This window comes from Amblyomma mixtum, chromosome 8 (genome assembly GCF_055824585.1).
Source record: "Amblyomma mixtum isolate Tamu chromosome 8, ASM5582458v1, whole genome shotgun sequence".
Taxonomy (NCBI): Eukaryota; Metazoa; Arthropoda; class Arachnida; order Ixodida; family Ixodidae; genus Amblyomma; species Amblyomma mixtum.
The window spans coordinates 71,282,897-71,310,097 of record NC_143019.1 but is presented as its reverse complement, the minus strand read 5'-3'; the positions used below and the strand labels follow the sequence as shown (position 1 = coordinate 71,310,097).

Sequence of the window (27,201 nt, the reverse complement as noted above, 5' to 3'; positions counted from 1 at the left end):
AAGTTTGTTAACAGACTGTCGCGCCGCCTATGGGTTAGGCTGTCAACTATCGCTGCAACATTTGTTTCTCAACTCTATTCCTGCGCTTTAGGCAGCGCTCAGTAGTTCGACCGAATGACGCAGGTGGCGTGACAGTCTGCTTAAGTCTCCCGAGTTTCGGCCCAGCCCTAACGGCGAATTCCAATACACGGACCGCATATGGCAAGTTTCGGAAATATGAGCAAAGAAAGAGCTGTCCCATATACATTTAAACACACTTATTTACTAAAAATCGATATTCTGTAAGCCAGAACCGAAAACCGTACACTGCCAAGACTACCCACAAAGGTGCGCTGCAAGTTTTTAAAAGCGTGGCGTGTGTTTGAATGTCTCTACACCTTCGGTTTATACATACTTAGGACCTACTAGCGGGCAGCCCAGCTCCTCTGCAATTTTCGAGCGTACGAAAGCGGGAAATGTCGCCGATTCGCCCTTCGATCGCCCGGTACGCAATGCATCACCGCGGCACGCACACCACTTTCCAGGGAGGGGGGTTCGTCAGTTGAAGGGAGAGAAGAGAGACGACGGGGAGCACAGCGTTAAAGGCTCCGGTGACCAGAAAATGCTGTGTCGGCGTTGTGAGCGAAAAACCACGGGCATGGCTGTGGCAGGTGGTGCCCAGAGAGCAACCTGGGTGGCAGGTGGGCCACCTAGGTCGCGTGACCTTGTGGGGTCATCACAACCTGCCCACCGCATAGTGAGCACACTGCCCACTGTGGCAGGTGGCAGTTAAATTAATGATTGGTCGCTCGGGAAGAGCAGCCTGTGTCTCACAAGGCCCACCGCTGGGAGCAGCTGCCATCGCAGGGCAGGGGCGCATCACTTAACCGCTGCACCACTGCGCCAGGAGGGACATGAGGACTCCCAGGGATCCATGAACATAAGGTAGAGAATGACCTTCTGCATATATGGGAATTAACCCGCTACGCTATCGCGTCATACACTTACAAGTGTCCCCTCCAACTTCGCTCTCTCCATGGAAGTCGGCCGCCGAGCAAGAGGGAAGCTGTAGAGAGGGCGCTGCAGACGCGTTCGCGACCGAACAAAGAGCGCATATTTGGAATCATCTACGCAAGAAATGCAAAAAAAAAAAAAAGCATACGTGCTTTCCGGCCGCGGAAGCACGTTGCACCAAATGCAGACCTGTTAGATCTGATGGCATTCTGAGCGGCACTAATAGAGATATCACTTATTTTTCAGCTCAAGTCCGAGCCTTCTTAGTTGCCCGTTTGGTGGGCGCTATTTATTATTATTATTTATTATTCCTCAAAGGTCCCTTTCGGGACATTACATGAGGGGTGGGGATAACACGGCACAAGAAAATGTTATATATTAATAAGAAAATGGACAAAAATTACATTGATGAATGGGCTTCCTCGATGGTGTTCTTGAAAAGTCGGTGAATCATGATGGTGGCCACTTCAGCAGGGAGGTTATTCCAGTCACGGGCAGTCTTTAAGAAAAATGATTGCTGGAATGGGGTGGTATGGGCACGTTCAGGGTAAACAGCGTTCGGGTGGTTATGGCGGGAAATGCGATGGACACGTGGAATTAATTGGTTGGCTTCTGTAAAGTTGTGGAAGAATTTGTGAAATTCTATCGGCGGTGCCGGAGTAGGGCACTAATATTAGCGGACGTATGCGCGCCAAAGATCGTGCAACAGTGCACACACGTGTGCAAGGCCCGCAATGCGGACGGGAAATAACCGATGCTCCTTTCGGATAACGAAGCGGATTGCGAGAGAAGCCCAGCGTAGCAGGGGACGTCAGGAAGTCACGTGGGGTGATAAGATTAGGAGGTTTGCGGGGATAGGGTCGTCGCACCCCCGGTGGACGCAGTTAGGCTGATGACGGTGACGAAGACCTGCCAAAGCCTACACGCAGAAGCAATGGGGGTAGAGCGTGAAGGAAGACCCCGCATTAATTTTTGACCACGTCGGTGTCTTTTGCATGGCGCCTCCATCGCATTGTGGCCGGAGCCGCGGCAGCGATTCCATATCGCAATGTCACGAGTGAAGATACTTGTACCGCACGCTCTCGAAGCTTGCGAGGAGGACCTTGCGCGGAAACATTTCCGTATCTCTGAATGCGTGTACAGTCACCGTGCAAAGTTGCGCACAGTGCAACGTGTGCCCGCGTGTTCGATGCAAGTGTGATGAAAGCTCGCGTCTACAGGTTTCCTCTTCCGATAAAGCAATTATCGCATTCCAAACCCACCGATAAGGGGAGCAACTATGGGTGCGCATCACAGGCTAGGCCTGATCTGCACCGTCCACATACATGGCCCAGACAAGCCAAGCGAAGATAAGACGGGTGGCACCATCTCTCGGCAATATCGGGTCACGGATAGCCTGCGGCCATCTTGTCGCTCCGAGGTCTCCGCCAGAATCCGAGAAGAACCGCCACAGCCACGCGTATCGGTTGAACGCAAACAGCTGCAGAACATTGAGGCCTTTGGCTGCAAGCGCAGATGCATGTCGCGAAGAAACTTTCGCCACAGAAAGGCGCTAGTTCCGCCAGCTCAGCCACCGCACCTCTTGACAATGAGCTAATTTCGCCTTTAAACCACTGCCCTCGCCCCTAATCCACCTGAAACGGCGAGGAAGAGCCACAGGTAACGTTATGAGAGCGGCCACTCAGTGTGCTTTCATGCCGGCGCCATTGTTCAGGGTGGAGGAGGCCATAAAATTAGTAATACACTGACCCTAAAGCGGAAGCGGCCGCCGCCCTCCCCTGCATGCCCTGTCAACATCCTTGCTAACCCTAAGACAGCCCTAATTGTAACGCCTCTTGAAAGCCAGCCGTCAATCTGTGTGAACCAGTATAGCTGCTACTGATTTAGTAACAGCGATGTTTTCAGACTGCGTGATTCAAACCAGTGCCAGCATCACCCGAAATAAACAGCATTTCCGCAACGTTTTCAAGACAAGTGCTTGGAAGCACACATCTTCAATTTGATTTCAATGCTTGCTGAAGCAGTGAGCCTCTGATTTCGAGCCTACTTTCGGTGCAGAACAATGCTATGTGCACTACGGACCTTGTGGCGGGTTGGGTTAGGTTAGGTTGTGTTGCGTTAGGTCGGGTTAGGTTGCGTCTATTATTTTTTGGCCAAAAGTTGCAGTTCCGCAACAAGTAGGTCACCGCCCCATGATGCTTTGAGCGCCCATGGTGGCTGAAGTGGTCTCGAGGAGTCTCCATGCAAACTCCCATAGACGGGCTGCCAGCTTTCCCTCTAGGTAATAGTAAGAAACCTAACTCAACCCAACCCAACCCGCCACAAGGTCCGTAGTGCACATAGCCAAGTCCGTTGTCGGCGCACTACGTAGTGCACATAAGCATTACTCTCGATGTCATGTACTGCACACACTCCTGAACCCAAAACAGAAACCGTACATCCCTTCTATCTGTGAGGACCGGTAAAAATGTGCTGGGGTTTGGCACCTGGTTACCACTGTCGCCTTGAAACCATTCGCGCCTGTGAGTTCGTAACGCAACTGTCCGCTTCCTTTAGTGTGCTTAAAGAAGAGAGCAATCATCATTGCCAATCACTCTGGACTGCTGAGTATGGAAAACGAGTATCTTTCGGCTGCCAAACTTACAAAATCCGAAGCCATGAGCATAGCATAAAGGCGTTGTGCTCTTTTCTTTTCAGAACGACAGGCACTGGGTAGTTTCCGAGTTAAATACCAATCTAATCAGCTCGAGAGACACGTTTACAGAACCTTCAACGCGCACTTACAGAACAGACGACCGACGTCGCGTGTTAAATATATGCACAACGAGGGCATCAAGCGACATTCTGGAGTAGCATGCTAGCCCAACAACCAGGCAGACCTCTCCTGTATTCATTAAAGTCTGTCTCTCAAGCGACATTTTCTCGCTCTCGGTAAGTACGAACCCCGATACTTGCTCCAAAGAAAAAAACTAGAAGTGTCTTCAGGAATGTAACAGAAGACGCATGTTCCAGAATTTACATCCGACTCCTATTCGCTTGCTAGCTTATTATTGATTCCAAACGTTACGAAACGCGGACCGAGCCCTGACGACTCCGGAGCCGTCAAATCAAACAGATCACCGTTCGCCCCGAGTTGCGTAGCTTCGCAGCACGGCGTTTGTTCGACTCCGGAAAGCGCCGGCGATGACGTCACTCGCGCTCCATACAACCTCGCGCAAAGAAAAGCAAAGCTGCCCGCGACACACTGCTGCAACCAAGCTCAGTGCTTTCGCGGCGCCATTTCGAAAACAATACGGCTGAAACCCGCAGCTTGACAAATGCCCCCATACTTCCCGCGACTACTACGGCATGCCATACCGACGGCGACAAACATGCCAGATAACGCAACTTGGCAGGCCGGCGGCAACAGTTCTGAATTTACCCGCACCACGCCCGGCTGGCTCGCTGGCTGTTAGCAACAAGCCGATGCAGGCAGAGTTTGCATTCCGACGCACCACGCTTCATTCGAGGTCGGAAATTCGACCGTGGTTTACGTACCAGCTCTAAACTTGCCCACACACAACAACCGTACTTCGTTGCGCTTATAGCCCAGAGTGAACAGAAGGAACCGCTAGCGGTCAGGTGGCTCCACCACCACGAACAACAAACACTTCGGAGAGCACCACCGCACGCGATCAGGAAGAACGGGCGCTAAATCCGCGGAAAGGAGAGAAAACAACCACAAAAACAGCCAACGGGGGGAAACCGAAGCAGTACAACCTCTCCCTACACCGGGCGCCACAGCCAGCTTCTTGAGCGCGCGTGCCGTCGAAACGCGCTCGCGGCGGCGTGGTAGCGGTGGCCTAGAAGACGCGAGCGACGAGCCACCAGGCAGGCGGGCCAGCGCGGTCGCGAAAAACGGGCGGACCCGGACCGATCTCGACGCTAGGCATAGCGCGCGGCGGCGACGACGGGCCAGCGCTTCGGGCTGACGTGCGGGCGCACACGCTAGCTTTCTTTCTTTCGTTCGTTCCTCAAGGCGAAATGAAAGCACAGAAGGGCGCACACTCACGACACGCGCTGGCTTCCTGACCGCAGCGGCACCACCGTCGAGAGCGACGCAGCATCCAACAGCGAAGAGGAGGCAGCAGGCACACAATCGTAGTCGTCTCCGCTGCTGCTTCTCGGACACACTCCCACAAAACAAGCACGGCCGAGGAAAGGCCTTTCACCGGGCAAACCGCGTATCCACAACCACCACAGCAGCACTGTTGTTTGCAGACGCAGTCGGTGCTTTTTGTTGTTGTCGCTGATTTTTCCCGGCTGCTTCCACACACCGCTGCCGCCGAAGCCTGCTGCCGCGGCTGCTTCGCGAACCAGGCGTACGCGTGCGTACAGGGAGAGAGGGCGAGTCCGAGTGGAGAGAAAGACCGTGGCGTTAGGCTTAGCACCCTCGCCTTCGCGCGCGCGGAGGGAGGAAAAGACACGCTTGACGGCTGCGCCGACAGATGGCGCTACCTGTTTTCTAGCCGGCCGTGCGCCCCGTTTCCGCGCGAGCGCTGGCACGAGCCAAGGCGGCGGTGGCCGCTAGCGTCGAGCCGCACGTCGCGCTGGCTGGCCGGGAAGGAAACAGGGACGGCGGTCGCGAGAATCGCAAGATTATGCTACTTACGTTAGCGTCGAAAGAAATCCTTGGACGCAAGCGCGCGTGGTCGTGGCGGCACGGCAAGAACAAGCACAGACTGCACGCACCAGCACCGTGGCCGTACCCCCCTCCCGAGAACTACCACAAGGCGTCGTCGGTGGTGCCTCCGGCAAACGAGGAAGAGGCAGCGGCCAATCGCGGCGCTCGTTGCATGGCGGTCGCATTCTCATCCAATTGCGGCGGGCGTAGCGAAAGCGTCGTCCACGCTTCACTCCCCTTTGGAGTGCCCCTCTCCCGCCAACAGACGTCGCGGGGTAACATCGCGCAAGCCAGTGCCTACTACCGCACGCTCGCTTTAGCCTTTTGGAAAAAAGATGATAACTCGCGGAGCGTTCGAGAGGAGCGATGACGTGGGGGGGGGGGGGGGGGGGGAGAGGGGGGGGGGGGGGGGTGCTCGAATAAGCCGGCACGCAAGTCACCCGCGCGCTAAAATCGCGCTGTCGAACTGCACTTGACAGCGGCGCTCACGACCAACGTCGCCGCGGCGCCACGGGCGCGATCTCCGCGCTACGCTAGCGGAGGCCGGTCGGCGGGGAAGAGTGTCTAGGCGGTGTTGGTGCAATGTGGACGAGTGGGGAGGTCGTCGAGGGGAGAGGCGACGTCACACCGGTGGAGGGCGCGCCTTCGAACCTAGCTTTCATTTGACTAATTAAGCGCAGGGCGCGTTCAATTAGGCCGCGAAGCGCGTTAGCGGGAGATCTATGTCGGGGTGCGGAGGGGTAGTGACGAGCGTGAGGAGGGGGGGGGGGGGGGGGAGTTGGAACAACAGGACAAGCGGGAGAGGTCACGGCCTTTTTTTTTTTCTGCTCGCGTCGACTCTTTCCTTTTCAAAGGTTTTTTGCTTCTTTTTTGTTCCACCGTTCTTTGCCGCGGGCGTTTGTCAAATCAGTTCCCGTTGACAGGACACTTGTTGCAGGGTGAAACAAAGGCAGAGCACAATGTCGTTTACGTTCTGTTTCGTTCGGTCCAAGGCAGCCGCCACCCAAAAGAAGGTTCCGCTACGTAATTGAATGGAACGAGCACGTAATAGAATAGATATATTATGATGAAATTGCAAGCAGTGGTAAAACGGAGCCCAGTGGGTTTTGCATCTTGGTTAGTGCCCGCTAGAAGGCTATAGTATAGCACTTATGACGAAAAAGAAAGCACGCTTGCAGAAACGAAGCGCGAAAATTACAAATGAGGCATATATATCGTGTGCGATGAAGTACCAGGGTACTGTGATAGCTTTCTCCAGCGAAGAAAGTATCGAAGTATCTATCAAACTAACACGAATAAGTAGTATCCAGTAGCCTAAGCATGCGCCTTATCCATGGAAGCCTCCAAGGTATCACCTATCAAACCATCACGAATAAGTATCCAGCAGCCCAAGTATCAAAACACTGACAGTATACCCGTCGAAAACGCACAAAAGGAAAGAAAAAAACAGAACTGCCGGTTTCTGGAGTCCTCAGACTCAGAGTAAATCGCGCGCCGTTTACAAAATGATTCTAGTATGATTTGCAACTGACCTCCAAGGAACAAGCATACAGAAACAGGCCAGTTCCATTTCTGAAGGGAAGCCAGTCCTTTTTCGTAAGGCGCGTTGAAATTTTCGTATCTGCGTAAGTTTTGTACAGGAAAAACAATAACAAAAACACTCCACTCACAGAGTAAGTGCCCGTTTCGCAGCTATATATATATATATATATATGAGAGAAGCCAAAAGCCACAGAAACCAAGGGGCACAGGGGATTTTTTTTTAAATTTATTTTGTGGTGTTGATCAATTTATAATATTACTGAATATGTTATCGCTTAAAGCTAATTGATTACAAAAGCAGAAGAAAAAACAACCACATGCCGCCGGTGGGATCCGAACCCACGACCTCCGAATTACGCGTCCGGTGCTCTACCTCTGAGCTACGGCGACGGCTGTCAAACCTTCTGCTTTCGGGGGTATTTATGTTTACAAAATAACCTAACCTTGGGAGTGTTCACCAGCGCCACCCACGTTCTTAAGCGGCGGACGTGGCACGTCCTGACTTACCGCTGATGTGACGTAGAACGTCATCGAACGGCGAGGGTATATATGCGGTAGTCTCGGGGATTATAAACTACCCTCCAATCACGATACCGCACAGGTTAAGAACTCCGGCATTCAGCCACAAGCAATGTGTATGAGAAACTATAACACTTCTAAAACTTGCGAGAGTAATGTTTTAGAGGCACTACTGATAGAGTTGCAACAAAAGCAGGAATTTCTGTTCCAACGCAAGTGCCGTTATACCGGGTGTTTCACCAAAGATGTTCTGCAATTTTTACAAATGAACCTTTTGAATACAAGAGCAGTTTTTTTCGACATAGCATTCTCGGCGGTGTAGCCCATCAGAACACAGCATAGACGAGCCAACTAGAAGACTGGTTAACTAATATTGAATAGTAAGCTTTTTAACTATTACTGTTAGGTTCCTTATTCAGTGAGGCGTTCAGCGCACCGTACATAATATCCATATCAGTTTTTATAATTTCGAAAGCGCAGTTAGCCTCGGAGCTGTGGCCCAGCAGATTTTGGCCACATCGCGCCTAAACACATGCGCTTTCGAGAAGCTTGCAGGCAAAGCCACTTCTCCAGTGCACGTTACTCGTCTATACAGCCAAAATTTGCTGGGTCACAGCGCCGATGGTAGCACCGTTTTCGAAATTCTAAAAACTTATATGGATATCACTTATGATGAGATACCTCTCAATAGAAACTAGAGTTGCACTTAAGGCCCGCCTTGAGTGTATGACGGGATAGCGTAATGGGTTAATTCCCACATTGTTGCGAAAGCAACACTACGCGAGTCGCCGAGCCATTTCGCGGAGCTGACGAAAGGCCATACTGCGCATGCGCGAGGAGCAGTGACGTCACACGGCGCACAGCTGGTCTCCGTTTCCGTTTTACAAGCAGAGCACAAAATATCCACTTCTTCAAATTTGGACCTATACGTTTTTGTTCTCAGAGTCCCTGTCCTAGCCTCAAAAAGCAGTGAACTGCCCCGCGAATTATCGAATAATCGCTCTTTTTTGATGTCCTGTTTTCGTGTCCTATATATACACATTCCCTGTACAGCCATTGTAGTCCGCCGGCCTACGGGGAAATGCGCCAGGATAGCAGGATGGGCCAGGATGCTGACTCGCCGAATAGGCTCCGCGTATCTGGACGACTCCGGGTCAGTGGACGAGCGTGCAGTAGAAAATACGAAGGAAGCAGGTGTCCGTCACGTGCTGGACTGCTGACACCACGTGACCTGTACGTATCTCTGCCACACGGCCGCCTCGTGGATCGCACGTGGTCGCCATGCGGTTAGGCATCACAGCACTCTTACTTTAGAGAAACGCGGCAAACTAGCACGACTAAAATGATTGTTCCAATTAGTGCATAGCACATTAAACATAGATACTTCGTTATATACATCCGTAGATGAAGCTGACTTTCCCCTTCAAGTGGCGACGTGAGGAAACTCTAGTTGATGATAAATGCGGGTTTCTTGATGGATGGATGGTTTGGACTCGCAAACATTCACATTACTCGACGGCAGGAAAAGAAGGTTAACTATTTGTTTACACATAAGTAAACAAGGAGAAACGAGCAAGGAGAAAACTATTTACTGCATGACTGAACCACTGATTAGACGAAATCAGCCACCGCTTAACCGAGAGCGCTTAGATTTAAGCCCTTTGTCTCCGCCCTTGACGGGGACAGCAACCAATAATAAAACAGGCGACACTTCTCACCGATCGATGGCTAGGCAAAGGAAAATAAAGTTTCCGTCAGCTAACCAAAGACTGGGGAAAGGATATCAGCTAACCAAGTACTTGGGAAAGGAGAGCTTCTGAGCACGCATACACACAGCACTGAACTCACTGCATTCCGAACCTCTGCCTTCTTCACGTTTCCTTTTCCGCACACGTGCATACTGGACACACATATGCCTCAGGAACAATCACTCAAGGTTCTTTATAAAAGAAAAGAAGAAAGCTGTCGCTGAGGGGTCCAGCGCCAAGTGGCAACTACAGCCTAACTAGGGGCCTCTTCTGAGTACCCGAAGCTCAAACGACCCATTGGCGCCGCATCGCGTCCCGATCGGCCACCGTATACACCTGCGTCCTCGCAGTAAGCTATGTACATGAGCAGAGCGAATTACAGGTAGGGAAGCGAGAAGGCACAAAAAAAAAATTCCACTGGCCACAAAAATGACGACTGCAGGCATTCTAACACTGAACACTGCACAAAGCTGCGCGCTGGGGGGAGATATGTGTGGTAGGAAGGCAAGACGGCGAGGAACAAGCGCTCTGGCGGCGGTGCCACCGGCAACAATAGGGCAGCCACCGAGCCTGCCTCGTGCTTCCGCGGTTCCACGAATGTGGTAACCCTTCGACCGCGGACAGGTGTACATGTCAAAGTAGCTACCTCGCGCCGTACATTCTGTGCTGGAGACTGAGTGGCGCATCAGAAAGTTCGGCGAACTTCACAGATGAATTCAGACCATCCCGGCATAAACAACCATTTACCCTTAGAGAGAACGCATTCCAAACCGACTGTTCCAGATATTAATTCTTCCCGCTTGCCATAAAAGAATGGAATAGTTTGAACCCCTCTATCACTACTAACAAATCTTCGCAGAAATCTGTAACTCTGGTAGAAGAACAGTTGCGCGATAATTAAAACATAATTAGACAAGTACAACAGACCACTCATATCACTGCATATAACAGCATCTGTATGAACCCACTACTTACAATGTTAAAGTTGCCCCCTTTTCTGTGAAAAATGCTCTATCGTTTTGTTTTATTTTCAGTTATCTGTATCGTTTTTTCCCATACTCATGTAATTATTTGCAACCAACAGTGTTTTATAATGTATTCCATCCCATTTGTATTCGAACTGTACCTTCTTACTATGTGCCCATCCACTAAAAATCCCAATGGCATTGACAGTATCCGAAATCAATAAATACCCGCATAAGAACCGGGTGATTCGCCCATTCATATTGAAGAAAAAATGGCTCGGGTTCAACGTGGCTTGAACCTAGTTATACGAGCGAAAGGCCGCCGCGGTGGCTCAGTGGTAAGGCGCCCGTCTACCGAGCCGGAGTACCAGGGTTCGAACCCGACCGCGGCGGCCGCGAAACGCAAGAGGCGCCCGTGTGCTGTGCGATGTCAGTGCATGTTGGTTGGTTGGTTGGTTGCGACTGAGAGAAGGATGAAAAGGAAAAGTGCACGGGCCTGCCTACTGGCTCAAGCCGAGCCACCACCGCTGCCACGTGCAGATAGAAGATAGTTGAAAGATAAGAAGAGAAAAAGAGAGAGTGAAGACGCGCGTCGCAACAACCGCGTCCGCCGGAGCGGACGCTGGCTGAAAAAGCAGATACACGGCCGTAGCCCGAAGGCTGCCGACCTGCACGTTAAAGATTCCCAGGTGGTCGAAATTATTCCGGAGGCCTCCACTACGGCACCTCTTTGTCTCTTTCTTCTTTCACTCCCACCTCCCTCCCTTCCCTGATGGCGCGGTTTACTCCCGCATGCGCCCTATGCCCAGAACCCTCCGCCTCTTCCCTCCACATCCTTTCCCTCTGCCCGGCGGACCCTCCCCCGCGGGACCTAGAGAACCTCAAGACCTGGGAGGACTGGGAGACCCTGCTGCGCTCGGAGGACCCGGCCGTGCAGACCAAGGCCACCGGCCGGGCTGCCAGTGTTATGGACCTTAGGAACATAAACACTTGAGTGCAGTGGGGTCGTGCGGGGACCCTGGGGCGTGCCCCGAATTCCTCTTCTAATAAAGTTTTCTCTCTCTCTCTCTCTACTGTGCCATTTCCTTTCCTCAAAAACCAATTATCATTATTACTGCGTCATTAGCCATCTTCGCTATATCCAGTACAATTTTTGAGTTATATATATACGGATATCCATTTTTTTTTTGTGGCAACGTATACAGCGCAAGAACACAAATGGTTTGACACCACTTCCAATGCCCTATGTCAATTAGTTTGGCCGTAATGGACGTTTGAAGTTTCAAGAAGTCACGGTTTGGGGAACAAAAGGTCGTAGGTGCGAATCCCTATGAAAAGCTACGCTTTCATTCGACTAGTAATAATATGCTACGGGACGCGCCGAATCGTTTGACATACTCCGAACTTTCTACAGCAACTAGGCGGTCCACAACCTGTGTACCAGTGAAACCACCTACTGGTCCCACATGGACGGCCTTGTGTCCCTTACTAACGCGACCTTGAGTCGTGGGAGCATTCGGGTGAACGATTTTGGAAGCTTTATGTCTCGAGTGATTGCTTGTAATGAGCGACACTAGTCGCGAACTGTACTCTTGTATTTTTTGAGGGACTGTGGTCCCTTATCGTGTAACCATGGGGTCCAATAAAATTCTCCTGAGAGGAGATGTTTATGGTACCTCTTTTATTGGCTCGCGTTGCATGCTTAATGTCATGTGTTCTTGTAAATGTGAATGTATGTAAATAGAAGTTTTTTTAAACACACATTCTGTGAATGATTTTGTGTGAACGGCGACAGCAGTCACCGTCGTGTACTTCTTTCACTTTCATAGCTTGTTTGTACCGAGCGACACTAGTCGCTGCCTTGTTGTTTTTGTCTTTGTGAGGGACTGTGGTCCCTTTGTATGAATTATGGGTCCAATAAACTTCTCTTCAAGGAGATAGCGCAGGACTAAATTTCGAAAGCAAAATTTGGCGGACCGTCACAAGGTTAAAACACTCCCATTAAAATTCAGGGGTGACTTCATGAGCTAAAGTGCGGTGAGGCGAAATGCTCAGGCGCGGTGTTGCTGCTTATGCCACTGATGTGCGGTTAAGATGTTGAGCTTCGCCTCTTAGAGTGAAATGCGACAGCGTCTAGCAACGCTGCCAGGGAGCCCACAGAACGACATCGCCCGTTCGGCTCTACGCCTTGCTCGTCGCTAAACTGGTTTTTATTGCGAAAGCAATACTACTCCCAAGAACGACCTTTCGCGTAGCGGCGGCCACTGGGCACGTTTGACCTTTAGAATGACCCCTCACGTCATTCCATGCCTAGTGACGTCACAGCGTGACGTCATACCAGGAGCGAGAGACGGGCTACCAACTCGGCTCGTCGGGTGACGGCGGCCGCTTGGCACGGCGCGCCGCGCACCTCCCGCTAGAGGCGCTGCATATGCAGTATAAAACACCTGCTTTCGCAACCTCCAGGCTTAACCAAGGCTAAGCCCCCGCCAATTTTGTGGAAAGTCGTAGTAGTAGTCTGTCTCGCATATCTCTGTGGACACCTGAACCTCGCCGTAATGGATGGATGGAAAAACATAATTTTCGTCAGAGAGCATGTGTGGACGATTCCGTGTTAGATGGCCATCAACCCATGGCTGACGGCGACCTGGGTGGCCCACATCACGGCCCTGGTCTGTACGACCGGGTCTGAGCAGGCCAACACGGCCTCCCACCGCTCTTACGGCGAGGTGCAATCTTCAGGAAAATCTACCCGGACATTGAACCTCGCCATAAGGGAAGGGAGGAAGATGGGAGTGAACGAAGACACCGTATTCACTCGACGCGCCTTTGTTCAATCCAAACCATTGAGCTGGCATAGCGGAGTGGTTAGCGTACTCGTCTCGCACTCCAGAGACCCTGGTTCGATTCCCCAACTCGACCAATTTCGTACTCGGCTTTATTAATTTATTTTACTTGGAGCATCACTATACCATCCCCTTAATTGGTTGCATGGTTACTAGCCAAAGTACAATGGCCCCGTTTGGAATTCGCGCACTGTGACGTCACGACCAATTGAAAAGCGTAACATTTCTGTCGACAACTCCTGCTTACAACGATGCGGCATTAAAGGCTTCCGCCTTAATATGTTCGTAACAGTATCACGCAATATTCCGCAGTTTCCACACAATCAAAAGTGATGTCCAAGGAAGCTGGACTTCCCGCGCGCATGCGCCCTTAGTTCCTCGGCAGTCGCAGCAACGCCGGCAACCGGAGACGTTCTGCTAGTAATCCTTGGCGGTGCGCAGCTGCTGTCGACAGAAAAAAAAAGGAAATAAAAATTCGTGTGGTTGCGAAAGCTTAGCTTGCTTAGCTGCTTCTGATTCTCGTCGTTTTCGCAAAGAGAGAGAGAAAACTTTATTTACAGAGGAATTCGGGGCACGCCCCAGGGTCCCCGCACGACCCCACTGCACTCAAGTGTTTATGTTCCTGAGGTCCATAACACTGGCAGCAAGGCCGGTGGCGATGGTCTGCACGGCCGGGTCCTCCGAGCGCAGCAGGGTCTCCCAGTCCTCCCAGGTCTTGAGGTTCTCTAGGTCCCGCGGGGGAGGGTCCGCCGGGCAGAGGGAAATGATGTGGAGGGAAGAGGCGAAGGGTTCTGGGCATAGAGCGCAAACGTTCTTCTCGTTGTTCCTCTGCTTCTTCTCGTTGTTCCTCTGCTTCCAGGGCCCGTCTTTTCCGCTTGGCTTCATTCCGTTTAGTTTGCCAAATCCCAGCTTCTGAACTCGAGAAGAACGGAAGATTGGGCGAGTTGATGTTCCATGGCGAAAGTACATATAAACAGCGCTAAACGACAGGACGAGATAGAGGAGTAGACAAACACGGCGCTGAACTTACAACTGAATTTATTGGAAGGAAAAAATTTCAATATATACATACAAAAACGGGCACGCGTGCGCACAGTCATACATCAATGTGGGAGATAAAATCAACAAGCCACGATGGTCACACGTGTTGTACCTGCCTTCAAGCTACCCTTTGTGCAGCAATGTCATTTCTTTCTTTGACAAAGCTAAAGAAGTATTACTAACGCAACCTTTTGATTTTCTAGTGATATGGAATGCTTCGGCGACTTCTCTTGTAATCTGTCAGTATGAAAAAATAACAATTGTGTATCGTCAAAGAACGGCACGCATTTACATACACTGCAATGATTTTCCAAGTTAGTATCTTTTTTCTGCAACGAATTGGCATGCTCCATAAGCCTAACATTAATGCATCGGCCTGTCAGGCCTATGTAAGTGCGACCACATGATAATGGAATCTGGTAAACTACCCCCAACTCGATACAGCTCGTTTAGCTGTTTCGGCTTCTCGTTATTTCCGCAGTCCTTCTCGTTGTTCCTCCGTTTCTTGGGCACGTTGTAACCGCTTTCTTGCATTCTTCCTAGCTTGCTTGGCTGTCGCCTCAGAGTTAAAACTGTTCAGAAGCAGTAGAGCAACTAGATTCAGATATAGACTCTTCGTCCGCTGCAACGTGCGCTCACATCTCAAAGTACACGGGCCTCTATAATTTGGCCTCCATAGAAATTCGACCGCCGCGGTATGGATCGAACCCGCGTCTTTCGGGTCAGCAGTCAAGCACCATAACCACTGAGCCACCGCGGCGGTATTTTAAAAATTATTTTTAGAAAGACAAAATAGTTAACGATTCAAACAACCATGGAGGGCCCGTAATGAACGCAATTTCAAACCGGAGTTCTTCAATGATACCAGTAATCAAACCTCGAACTAAAATTCCGGCACAATTAACTTGAGGCCCATTTATGGGCGTGAGCTTAGAGGAGTGCAGCCAATGATCTCGCTAGTATTAAAAAATTCAGGGGGGGGCACTTTGTTGACCTAAAGTGCGGTGAGGCGAAAGCCTCAAGCGCAGTATTGCTGCTTGTGTCACTGATGTGTGGTGAAGATGTTAAGCTTCGCCTATAGGCGAAGCTTAACATCTTAACCCGGCGGACCACGGGCGGACCAAGCGGCCTACCTGGTCCTATAGGACCAGGTGGGCCGCTTGGTCCGCCGGGTTTCTAACAAGCGCGGGGGGTTACGATGTAAGCACGCCTTGCGGCTGGCGCACGCATTTGTGACCAGTCGAATTCTATATTCGACTCCATACCTCCACCTGCGGAAGCAGGACGAGGATTCACTCGAAATCACCCTCCGCAAAATTATTAAGCGGGCTCTGGACCTTCTCGTGAGAAGCTCCAACAAGCGCCTCCTGGGGCTGGGCATGGTGAACACATTTCGGGCGCTCCGGGAAGCCCACTTGACTAACCAATACACACGGCGAGCGCGGCTTCGGCCGCTTATCTGTTTTTTGAGCAGCGTCCGCTCCGGCGGACGCAGTTGTTGCTGCGACGCGCGTCTTTTTTTTCCTTGTTCTCTTTCCTCTGATCTTTTAACTCTCCTCTATCTGCACTTGGCAGCGGTGGTGGCTCGGCCGGAGCCAGTAGCAGGCCCGTGCAATTTCCTTTTCGTCCTTCTCTCAGTCACAACAACAACAACAACAACACACGTCTCTTGAAGACATCGTCGGGTCGCCGCCTCCTTGCCCGACTACACATCCAACACACCACTCTCATGGAAGAGCGCGTACGTACTCCATCCCAGTGGAGATGCGCCCTCCACGTGCGCCCTCTTCCCGCGAACATGAACCGCGAGGACCATAATGGCCGGCGTCTGGCGCGGGCGGAATCCCTGGCCCGCCACTATGGATCGAAACCCGGCGTATTCTACGTGGATGCCTCCGGCCCCCACCATGGGGGATGGTACACGGCCGCAGTCGTCCACCAAACAGTGAACGGCCTTACTTTCCGAACCCGTGACATAACACACGCGGAGGAGGTCGCCATTGCGTTGGCTGCATCTGATGGGAGTGAACGAAGATTCCGCATTCACTAGACGTGCCTTTGTTTATCCCAAACCATTGAGCTGGCATGGCGGAGTGGTTAGCGTGCTCGTCTCGCACTCCGGAGACAATGGTTCAATTCCCCAACTCGACCAATTTCCTACTCGGTTTTGTGTCCTCTTCCTTTGTCCGTCGTTTTGTTTCGCGCTGTTCCCTCCCACGATGTATCAGTACAAACTCGCCCAGTTATCCATCCTTCTTCGGTTTTATTTATTGATCTGGTCTGACTACAAACGTTAATTAGGCTAATTCGTTAATTAACTAAACTCAGTCCCACTTACTTCGAGCATCACTATACCATCCCTTTAATTGGTAGCATGGTTACTAGCCAAAGAACAATTGACCCGATTTGAAATTCGCGCACTGTGACGTCACGCCCATTTCAACCAATTGAAAAGCGTGATATTTCTGTCGACAACTCCTGCTTACAACGATGAGGCATAGCTTCCGCCTTAGTATGAAAACGTGAGGCGGAAGATGGCACGCACGAACTCAACACCACACACCAAACATGAAAAACAACTGATCACACGACCCTTCCAGCTATTTCGTAAAAATAAACCAAACACTTATTCACATCAACATTACACAACTAGCACTGCCATGTTCGGACCACAACAGTTTGCTTTGGAACCATTTGCTGAGCCCTTAAAGCACAACTAAATAACGAAAGGGATTGCGATAACAGTGCTCGTCAAAGATCCCCAGGTGGTCGAAATTATTGCGGAGACCTCCACTACAGCCCCTCTTCTTTCACTCTATCCTTCATCCCTTTATCCCGTCCCTTACGGCGCGGTTTGGGTGTCCGCCGAGATATGCGAGACAGATACTGCGTCATTCCCTTTCCTCGAAAACCAATTTTCCGATTTCTTAAAAGGTAAGGCGCTCGTCTACCGAGCCGGAGTACCCGGGTTCGAACCCGACCGCGGCGGCCGCGTTTCGATGGAGGCGAAACACAAGAGGCGCCCGTGTGCTGTGCGATGTCAGTGCACGTTAAAGATCCCCGGGTGGTCGAAATGACTCCGGAGACCTCCACTACGGCACATCTTTGTCGCTTTCGTCTTTCACTCCCACCTTCCCCCCTTCCCTTACGGCGCGGTTCAGGTGTCCGCCGATATATGTGAGACAGATACTGCGCCATTTCCCTTCCTCAAAAACCAACTGAACCAATTTACCAATTTTAGTAAGAGGGCTCACCTCATTTGAGCAGTGCATGGTACAGTAAGCTCACGTCTGCTCTGCTAAATATTAAAAAAAGAAAACACGTGACCTGGAGATATTTGACCAATTAAGAGAGCACGATCAGTGAAGCCATCTTAGGCCTCCCTTTGTGAACTGTGCGGAAAGGCATCACTCGAAACATTCTGATGAAGCGACTTCTTTGTGTTTCCCTCTTATAGCCGCGTTTACATGAATGCGACAAAAGTCGACTCCAGACCACTTTTTGAGGGAAAGGGCAGATTTTGAGAAGGAAAGGCGCGACTCGCCCTCCACTCTCTTCATCGACGTTTTTGCACTTTCCCTCGAAAAGCGGACTGGAGACGACTTCTGTCGCATTCATGTAAACGCGGCTAAATGGCGTGTGCAGTCGTCTCTCCGGTAAATTATCGGCACTGAGGGGGGAAACACCTCGTGATTAGCACAGGTTTTTAAAAATGTGCTCCAAACGGCATATAATACAAGAACACCATGTATGCGCGTACTCAGGATGCACAGGAGAGAGAGATTTTAATGAATACAGGAGACGATGCATACGAGCGCTTGTAATAAACATTAGCATAGTAATATATGCATACTAGATTATTAGCACACACAAGTGAGCATGTAACAAGGACTAATTTACTGACATGTACACATGACTACAAGCATAACAGCACATATTATCGACAGCAGGAACCATACGATACTATACGGGAGGAGCGTACTGGCATGCAGAGTAATATGAACACGAACACTGGCCGTTGATAGACCCCTTTTTTCTGTGGCTTTAGCTGTGTGAGGTTTGCATTTTGTCGCGGCGCCGACAGTCATAACCTAGCTGATAGCTATATATTCATAACGTGTATTTAAAAAAAATTGTACGTAATTTCCTTTCCTAGACCAAAAAACTTTGTAGCTCTCGTCTAACAATGCAACACTCGTGTTTTACTTAATTTCTATACCTTCTAAAACTGACCGTTTGTTCTTTTTTTCAAGGGGGGGGGGGGGGGGGGGGCTGTTCTAAATCCCCAGATCTCCTCGCATGTATGTGGTGATGTCCTTAATTGGGAGGCGTAGGCCCTGACGTTGGACAAAGATGTGCTATCAGCGTCAAATGAAATGCGAACCGCGGAAATCCTGACCAAAGGTCCCACATACGCATTAGATTGTCAACAGGAAACACAGGCGCGCCCATTCGGTTCGCGATACTTTTACTTATGTTTTCTCTGACGGCTCTGGCTCGCGTGGTTCAGTGAAGCGGGCGTTCTTGGCTCGCTTGCCTGATAATTTTGCCGTCGTCGTATTATCAGCGTCCGGCTTCAAAGCGAACAATAAAAAACTGACCGGGTTAAGGTCGGGGTTCTGAATCCGTTCTTCCTGGTAGCGAGTGATTATGAAATCCACAATGCTTGCAGACGAGTGAATGAAGTCGGGAGCGACATACATTATGCTGTGTGCGCCGTTCTCGATTTATTGCCTTCGTCTGCAAGCGCTATGAATCCCATGATGACTGAAGGAAACCAGCTCGCCCACCCAACAACCAATCCTGTTCTGTTAGTGAGCATAGCTTTATTGCCGCCGGGAAGACCGTAATAAAATGTTAATCGATCTTCGACGCATCATTTGAAAGCGATAATGCCAAGCGTCCGGACGGAAGAAAGACAGCGAATCGTTTCCCTCTGCATCCACGGTGTGCAACAACGCGCCATTGCAAAAAAGATAGGTCGACCACTGTCGACAATTAACAGAATTTGCAAGGCATACCGTGATGAGGGACGGCTCGGTAACGTGCCCCGTGAGCATAGACAGCGGGTGTCAAGCAAGCAACAAGACGAGCTCAATGTCGCATCTGCAGACACTTTTCTGTTGGGTCCCAGCACGTCGACTATTAGACGTCGCCTGCACGAGGCTACTCTGCGAAGCCGTGTAGCGTATCATAGCGTATCATATCACTCATCATAGACGATGGAGGGAATTCGAACCAGGGCCTCCGGAGTGAGAGACGAGCACGCTAACCACTCCACCATGCCAACTCGATATAGACGGTGGAGGTCTGGCGCTGCGTGATGTTCTCTGACGAGTCAACTTTTGCAACACGTTGGTGCCAGCGTCAGCGAATTTGGAGAGCTGTAAACACAGCGTTCGTATTTTTTGCCATGTGAGCATGTAGACTCTGCCACATCTGGGGTAGAATTACTTCAATGCAATAGCCATCATGTTTAAAATTGCTACGCAGAAAGAAGTTTTTGTTATATTCTGGGACTTATCAATACTTGGTCCTTATCTGTGTGCGCTTTTTGCGCTACGTTTTTTGTTTAGGCATTTTCGCCGTCTCCGGTGATGGCAAAATTATATCATAGCCACGAAATCCTCGGTTCTCTTTCTCTGTTCAGATTCGAGCCCACGAATTTCCATCCGTCAGTGTATGGGGAGAGCGGTGCGCACGGACGTTGGACCGTATTTTGTTTGGCCTGCACGAAAAGTTTGATGCCGCAGCTTACGGCGACGTCATCCAGAGCGTCGTGGTGCCCTACTCCCTGGACGGCACATTTCCCGACGGGCTGTACTATTTTCAACAGGACCGCCGCCCCATACACACGGCCAAGTCAGCTGCCTGTCTGCTGGAACAAGTGGGAATCAGGTTGCTGGAGTGGCCTCCACAAGGCGCTGGCATGAACATACTGGAGAATGTGTGGGGTGCTGTGGAGAAGGCCACTCCAGGCTGGCTCCCAGGATGCTTTGCGGGCGCTGTGCAAGAGGAGTGGGAGCGCTTACGGACCTCGGACTTTGCGGCTCGGCTGAATGAGAGTATCCCTCGGCGAATGGCTGCGGTGGTCGTCGCTAGAGGCGATTTATTTATTTATTTATTTATCTGATACCCACAGCGCCTTTCGGCATTACAGTGGGGGGGGGGGGAGGGGGGAGGGGGGGGTTACAAACGCAAAAGTACATAGAACAATGCAAAATTCGTCACATACAAGTGATGAGAACAAAACAAAAAGTATACAGCATAATAACAATAAAAAAAAGCAGATAGACACGCGGTCAAACACACGAAAATGGGAACGCACGCATGTGCTTACATAACAAGAGGGACAAGGCTGTCGTCACATGTAACCGTGACGTATGCCAGGGGAGACACAGAAACTACGAAATGAGAACACACACGTAGAGAAGCATAGGAAAATAGTTATCACATCCAGGTGCAACCAGCAAACCGTATCTGCAGTGAAATGGATAAGAGTACTTTCTCTTTGTCAGACAGCTGCCTATTCCTCACCAGATGCACGCCACCGACCACGAAGCGGGGCCTCTCTGACTGTCTCTTTTATGTCTGATGCCGAGGTTTCGCGCATCCGTATAGTTACCCTGAATAAAGTCTTTTCTTTTTTCAATGGCGTTTGGAGAAAGTACCAACTTATTTTTTTATTCGACAATTGTGCTATGATGCATAAGTTGAGAAAGGTTTATAGGTTTAACGTCCCAAAGCGACTCAGGCTATGAGAGACGCCGTAGTGGAGGGCTCCGGAAATTTCGACCACCCGTGGATCTTTAACCTGCACTGACATCGCATAGTACACGGGCCTCTTGAATTTCGCCTCCATCGAAATTCAGCCGACGCGGCCGGGATCGAACCCGCGTCTTTCGGGCCAGTAGTCGAGCGCCGTAACCACTGAGTTACCGCGGCGGGCATAAGTTGAGAAACGATGAAAGAATTGCATGTTTAAAAAAAAAAAATCAAGGAGTGAGGTCATAGGTAGTCCACGAACGTTTGACTTTTCAAGGACAAATAATGCGGAAGTAAGCAACGTTGCACGCTGTCGTAAGCGTCTTGAACCTCTTGCCTTATTTCCCGTTAAGTGGCCAACATTCATTTCTTCGCATCGCTATAGGCGGTGATAACACAGCGATGACGGAAGCAAATTCAAAGCGCCCGCTTCACTGAACCACGCAGGCCAGAGCCGCAGCTCCATATGCAGAAAGAATGATTGTGGCGCTCCAGTGGCGAAACGCGAAAGAGAACGTCAAATAAAACAGAAGCAAAAGTATCGCAGACCGGATGGGCGCGCCTGTGTTTCCTGTGGACAAGCTGATGCGCCTTTGGCCAGGCTTTTCGCGGTTCGCATTTCATTTGATTCTGATAGTACTCTCCAGTCCACGTCTTGCGTACAGAAACAGCGGATATCGTCAAAGGCGTCAAATCAATTTTCGCCAATATTACAGTTCACCTCTAAGCATTGAGCGCCTCGAAAAAGTAAACCACTTGCCTGCAACTGTTCAAGTAGGTGTTCGTTCTAGCTACATTCGACACTGGCCCATCGAGGCACGCAGCTACAGTTACAGTCACTTTAGTTAGATAATCATTAGCCTCCCCTTTGTATGGCATATTGTTTGAATGGCATATTGTTAAATGTGAAGAAGAATTTAAATTGCGATTTACTGGAAGAGTTCTCTTTTATCAGCGAACACACTGAATGTCTAGCGGCTATCAGCTGCAAACATCTTTTCGTGGTCGTTTATCGCCCTCCTGATGGCAATATAGAAAGCTTTTTTGCTAACCTGGAAAGGCTGCTATGGTTTACAAACGAAAATGGTCTAACGCTCTATTTAGGAGGTGACTTCAATATTGATCTTTTAAGTCAGTCAACAGCTCAACGTCAATTGCAAACTATACTCTCTTCAAATGCTTTCAGCAATCTAACAGAAACAGCAACCCGCATTACAATAAGTACAAATACATTAATAGACCTCTTCATTACAAATTTACCTACTCATGAGACTTCCGCCGGCGTGTGCGCTGCAACCTTAAGTGATCACCTACCCATATTCATGTTCACGAAACTGCCGTTACCACACTCCGATGCGGAAGCCGAAGGCTGTTGCGTAAAGCAAAACATCAATGAACGAACGTTAAATAACTTCAGGAAGAATATAATGGAGACAAGCTGGGATAACGTTTATAGATTAAACTCTGCCAATGACGCCTACAACGAGTTTCTCAACCTCTTTGCGCTTGCGTATACTCAATCTTTCCCTTTCGTCCAGATTAAAAAGGCTAAGAAGTCTCGCAAGCCTTGGATCACGAAAGAATGCATTAATATGATAAAAAAGAAGGACAAACTATTTAAACATTTCCTAACAACACGTGATCCAAGTGACTGGAATAAGTTTAAGAAACATAGAAACAGAACAAATGCTTTACTAAGAAATCAAAAGCGTAATTACTTGCATAATGTATTTGAACTCGGTAGCAGCAAGAAACCGGAACTAATGTGGAACAAAATAAATGTATTATTAAATCGTTTTCCCACCAACAGAGACCCCAGTGAGATAACAGTGAACAACGAAATTCTGCGTGATAAGGATCTAGCCGAAGCATTTAACCACTTTTTTTGTAATTTAGTTTCAAGTTCTTATTATCCTGAAGCTCAAATTGGTGTGAGTAGAAACTCAAACACACTTTTCTTAGAACCAACAAGTGAGAGCGAACTCAGCACAGTGTTCTTATCGCTCAGAAATAGCCATGCTACTGACATTGACAATATTCAAATAATTCCTGTCAAATATGTTCTTGACTTAATATTACCGCAGCTTACACATATCTATAATCTTGCCCTCTCAACAGGTATCTTCCCGGAGAGAATGCAAATATCCAAAGTAATATCAATATTTAAAATAGGTGACAAAAATTCATTCCATAATTACCGGCCCATTTCGATTTTGCCGGTGTTTTCTAAAGGCTTAGAAAAAATAATACACTTGAGAATAACAAAATTTGCAAATAAATATGATCTTATCAGTGCATCCCAGTTTGGATTCCGTAAAGGGAGATCTGCAGAACTGGCACTTTTAACACAAAAAGAAATAATCCTGAAGGCATTTGAGGATAGGAAAATTGCAGCGGGCCTCTACATTGACTTTTCTAAGGCATTCGACAGTCTCAATCACCTAACACTATTAAAGAAATTGGAATTATATGGGATACGGGGAATCTCATTATCATTGATGACATCATATTTGCAAAAACCAAACCAATGTGTAGCAATAGGCAAACATTTATGGACCTATAAAAGAGTTTTGACAGGTGTACCTCAAGGAAGCATCCTAGGACCCTTACTATTTAATTTTTACATTAATGATATCATAAATATCACCTCGGATGCCAAGTTTATCATATATGCAGATGATGCAACCTTGTTGTTTCGTAGTCAAAGTTATGATTGCCTAGAAAGAGACATGAACAGAACTCTCAAGGACCTAAGTTTATGGAGCACGTTAAATTCATTACAACTAAATGGGAAAAAAACAAAGGCAGTAATTTTCACCCCAAGACAGTCTACATTTACAAAAAGTATCAATTTATCTATTGGTCACACAGCAATAGAACTTGTCGATACAGTTAAAACTCTTGGTGTATATTTTCATAAACATATGCTCTGGGATGTGCATGTAAATAACGTCGTTTCTCGAATTTCAAGGACCGTGGGTATACTAGCTAAATTCAAAAAATTCTTACCTCCTGCTGTTAAACTTCATTTGTTTAATGCGTTATTTATGTCTAATGTGAACTACTGTTTTCTTGTTTAGGGTAACACTACATTTACAAACTTAAATCAAATTCAAATTCTACAAAAGAAAGCCGTTCGACTAATCGCAGGTGTGGAGGCAAATACACACAGCAGAAGCCTTTTCACGAAATTCCAAATACTTTCCATACATATCCTTTATTATTTCACCTTGGCCAGAAGATACAAGCAAGATCTTCATAGCGAGGAGGCTCTTATTCCATCCATAGCAAACTTAAAATTAAGAGAAGGCAGGTTGACGTCTCGGTCTCCAGAAATTTGGAAGGTTCCTTTTTTGCGTACAAATTTTAGCCGTCAAATGTTAGAGTATTCCCTTCCATCGTTACTTAACTATCTTCACAGTCATAACATCCATTTAGAAAATATTAGCATGTCAATGTTGAAGACTTTTTTTTCGTCATAATACAGATGGTACCTTCACTATTGTATAATGATGATGTATTTTTTTTCCCTGCTCTTTATATATGTATTGTGCCTATGCTATCTTCTGACATGAAAATGCAATATTCTTATTTTGCTTCAGTTCGTGCAGTGGCTTTGCACATTCATTTTTTTTGTGTGTAAAGTGTGTCCGGAAAATTAATCACTACGTTGCGCAACCGTTGTATGCCTTGTAAAGAGGGGCTTGAACCTCGTCAAGTGAACTATTTTTCACTTTTGTTCAAGCCCCTACCGCTTTGACGGAAATAAATCATATCATATCATATCATATCTGGGTGGGGACAAGTGCCACCTAGCTATTAATTTATAGCATGCTGAATATATTCGGATTAACTGCCCATTTTTTTTCTAATTTCTAAACTACCCTCTTGAACCTGGCAATCCTCCAGTCGTCTATTATTCGTTTCTACTTTTTGAAATTTGAGCAAGTCCTGGCTATTCCGAAACCCTAGCAGTCCACTACCCTCAAAGCCTACAAGGCACTGTTTTGCTGCCTGAGAGCGACTGGCTTGAGGGACCAGTTGTGATTGTGCCCCTCGCCCTTTATCTCTTCCCTTTTCACTCCCCTCATCCCTCCGCCCCAGTGCAGGGTAGCCAACCAGAACGCCCTTCTGGCGGACATCCCTGCCTTCCCTCTTCCTCGTTTCTCTCTCATCTCTTAGTGCTTCAAGGATTCCAGCGTAGGAACAGCAAACGTTGTGGTAGTGGTTTACTTAAAAAAAAAAAGATAAATAAATAAATAAATAAAAAGTGAAGCAAAAGAGTGTTGCCGGCCGCGGCAGTTGCTATCTAATATCTTAAGCACCCGAGCTGCAGCCGGCGGAAATGAAAGGGAAAGGGAGAGGATAGTGAGGAGAAGTATAGACGGGAGCGACAGCAAGAAAGGATAGGGGAGAGCTTTGTACACTATTTACAAAATACAAAAGTAATCAAGTTCGCGCCGCTCGCGCGCTAATGTCAATGTCAAAGTCAAAGTCATTTTATTCAGGCAGCAGTAATAGGTGCCTAGGAGGCAGACATAAAGGCAAATTAATGTCTGACTCAGTGTCGGCCTCCTTCCCCCCTTCCCAAACACATCACTCAACAGCAGGTACAATCAGATCGTTGAACAAAGTTTCGATCAGCATAAAAGGAACACATTAATACAGCATAGCATACAGGGCTAAGTCATACTGCGAGGAAACAAACAGCCAAAATAAATCGCATGCAGTAATAGGCAGAGAAAATAAACAAGCGGGAACAATAAAACATTCACAACAAAAACCATCTGGTGTCTACTTGGAACCCAGAAGAGAAAAAAAAAAGGAAATAGTCAAAATTGTGTGCTCAAAAAAAATGTGTTAATGTTTCTTTTAAAGGCTAGAGCTGAAGAACTGTCAGTAATGATATTCATAACCATGGCGTGCTTATTCAAGAAGTCAGGAATCTGATATGTTAACTTTTGAGTTCCGTAGTTTGTACGAATCCTGTCTCTGTTATAAATGGTATGGCGGAGATTGTACATGTGTTCTTTATGAAGATATTTCTCAGTGAACGATGATGCATTCTGTTTGATTTGAGTGTATATAGCTAGTGCTAGTTTTTTACATAGGATGTTTGTGATAGTCAGGATTCGGTGTTTTTGGAATAACGGTGCTGAATGAGTTCGGCGTGGGACATTTTCTATTTGGCGCAGAAAATGTTTTTGTAGTACATGTAGGTTCTCTAAATTTGTTTTTGTGGTCGTACCCCATACAAGAAGACAGTAGTGCAGACGGGAGTGTATTAGAGCATAATACAATTGCTTTTTTAACCATGGCGGTAGCAAATCCTTTAGTTTATAGGTGAGCCCAATCGTTCTTGATATATCTGTTCGAACTTTTGAGACATGTGTAGACCAGTTTAGGTGTTCCTGAAAGATTACACCTAGAAATTTATGTGATGCAACGCGTTCAATTTGCTCATTGCCGAAGCGCAGAAGAATGTCTGACATACATTTATTTTTTGGTCGAAATACAATATATTTTGTTTTGTTCGTGTTTAGGGCTAGTTTATTTACGTCAAGCCACACCGATAGGTTACACAGCCAGACATTCGCCTGCCTCTCAATATCTACAATATTCGCACCAGAAAAAAAGGCGTTAGTGTCATCAGCATACAGGATAATTTGCGGGGTTAGTGGAATATTTACAATATCATTAATATATAACAGAAACAATTGTCCAAACATTGTCCGAAAATAAGTGCGCGCGAGCGACCACTGCGCACAATCACAAAAGATGTAAACACAATGTACATAGCCGCGCGCACATATAGCGTCCTGTCACGGACTAATCGCGCGCGCGACACACTGCACTAGCGGCCGGGGTGGGGCGCCCGGCCGAGTATAGGGGACCGCAGCTTCGCAGGGGGGCGCTGCGGACGCCAGTGAAAAGCGCCCTCTCCGACCGACTCCGTATTTTTGTCCGGGCAAACCGGCCACCCCTCCCATTGAGTAGCTGCGCGAGCAGCGCGCTTTCCCCTGAAAAAAAGCCAGTTCTGCACGTACTTTGCACGTGTTGGCCAGCGTGCAAATCTCTTTGTGCAGTCCCGAGCTTTTTCCCTCGTGCTTGAACGCTGG

General features: G+C 48.5%; 1 protein-coding gene across 6 annotated transcripts in view; it reads right to left on the bottom strand.

Annotated features, from left to right (window-relative positions):
* The window catches only part of LOC149332913 (uncharacterized), a 333,095-nt gene that overhangs the window by 100,719 nt on the left and 205,175 nt on the right, over positions 1 to 27,201 (bottom strand). Inside the window, exons 1-2 of one of the 6 annotated variants that reach the window (XM_089558486.1) lie at positions 5,645 to 5,868; positions 5,045 to 5,336 (exon numbers count right to left, since the gene is read on the bottom strand). The exons of 3 other annotated variants lie outside the window; for them this stretch is intronic. The gene's annotated coding sequence lies outside the window, so the exon portion shown is untranslated. Of the gene's footprint in view, positions 1 to 5,044; positions 5,337 to 5,644; positions 5,869 to 27,201 lie in introns of those variants that run through there. 2 more of the 6 variants (XM_089558484.1, XM_089558491.1) reach the window with 2 other exon arrangements.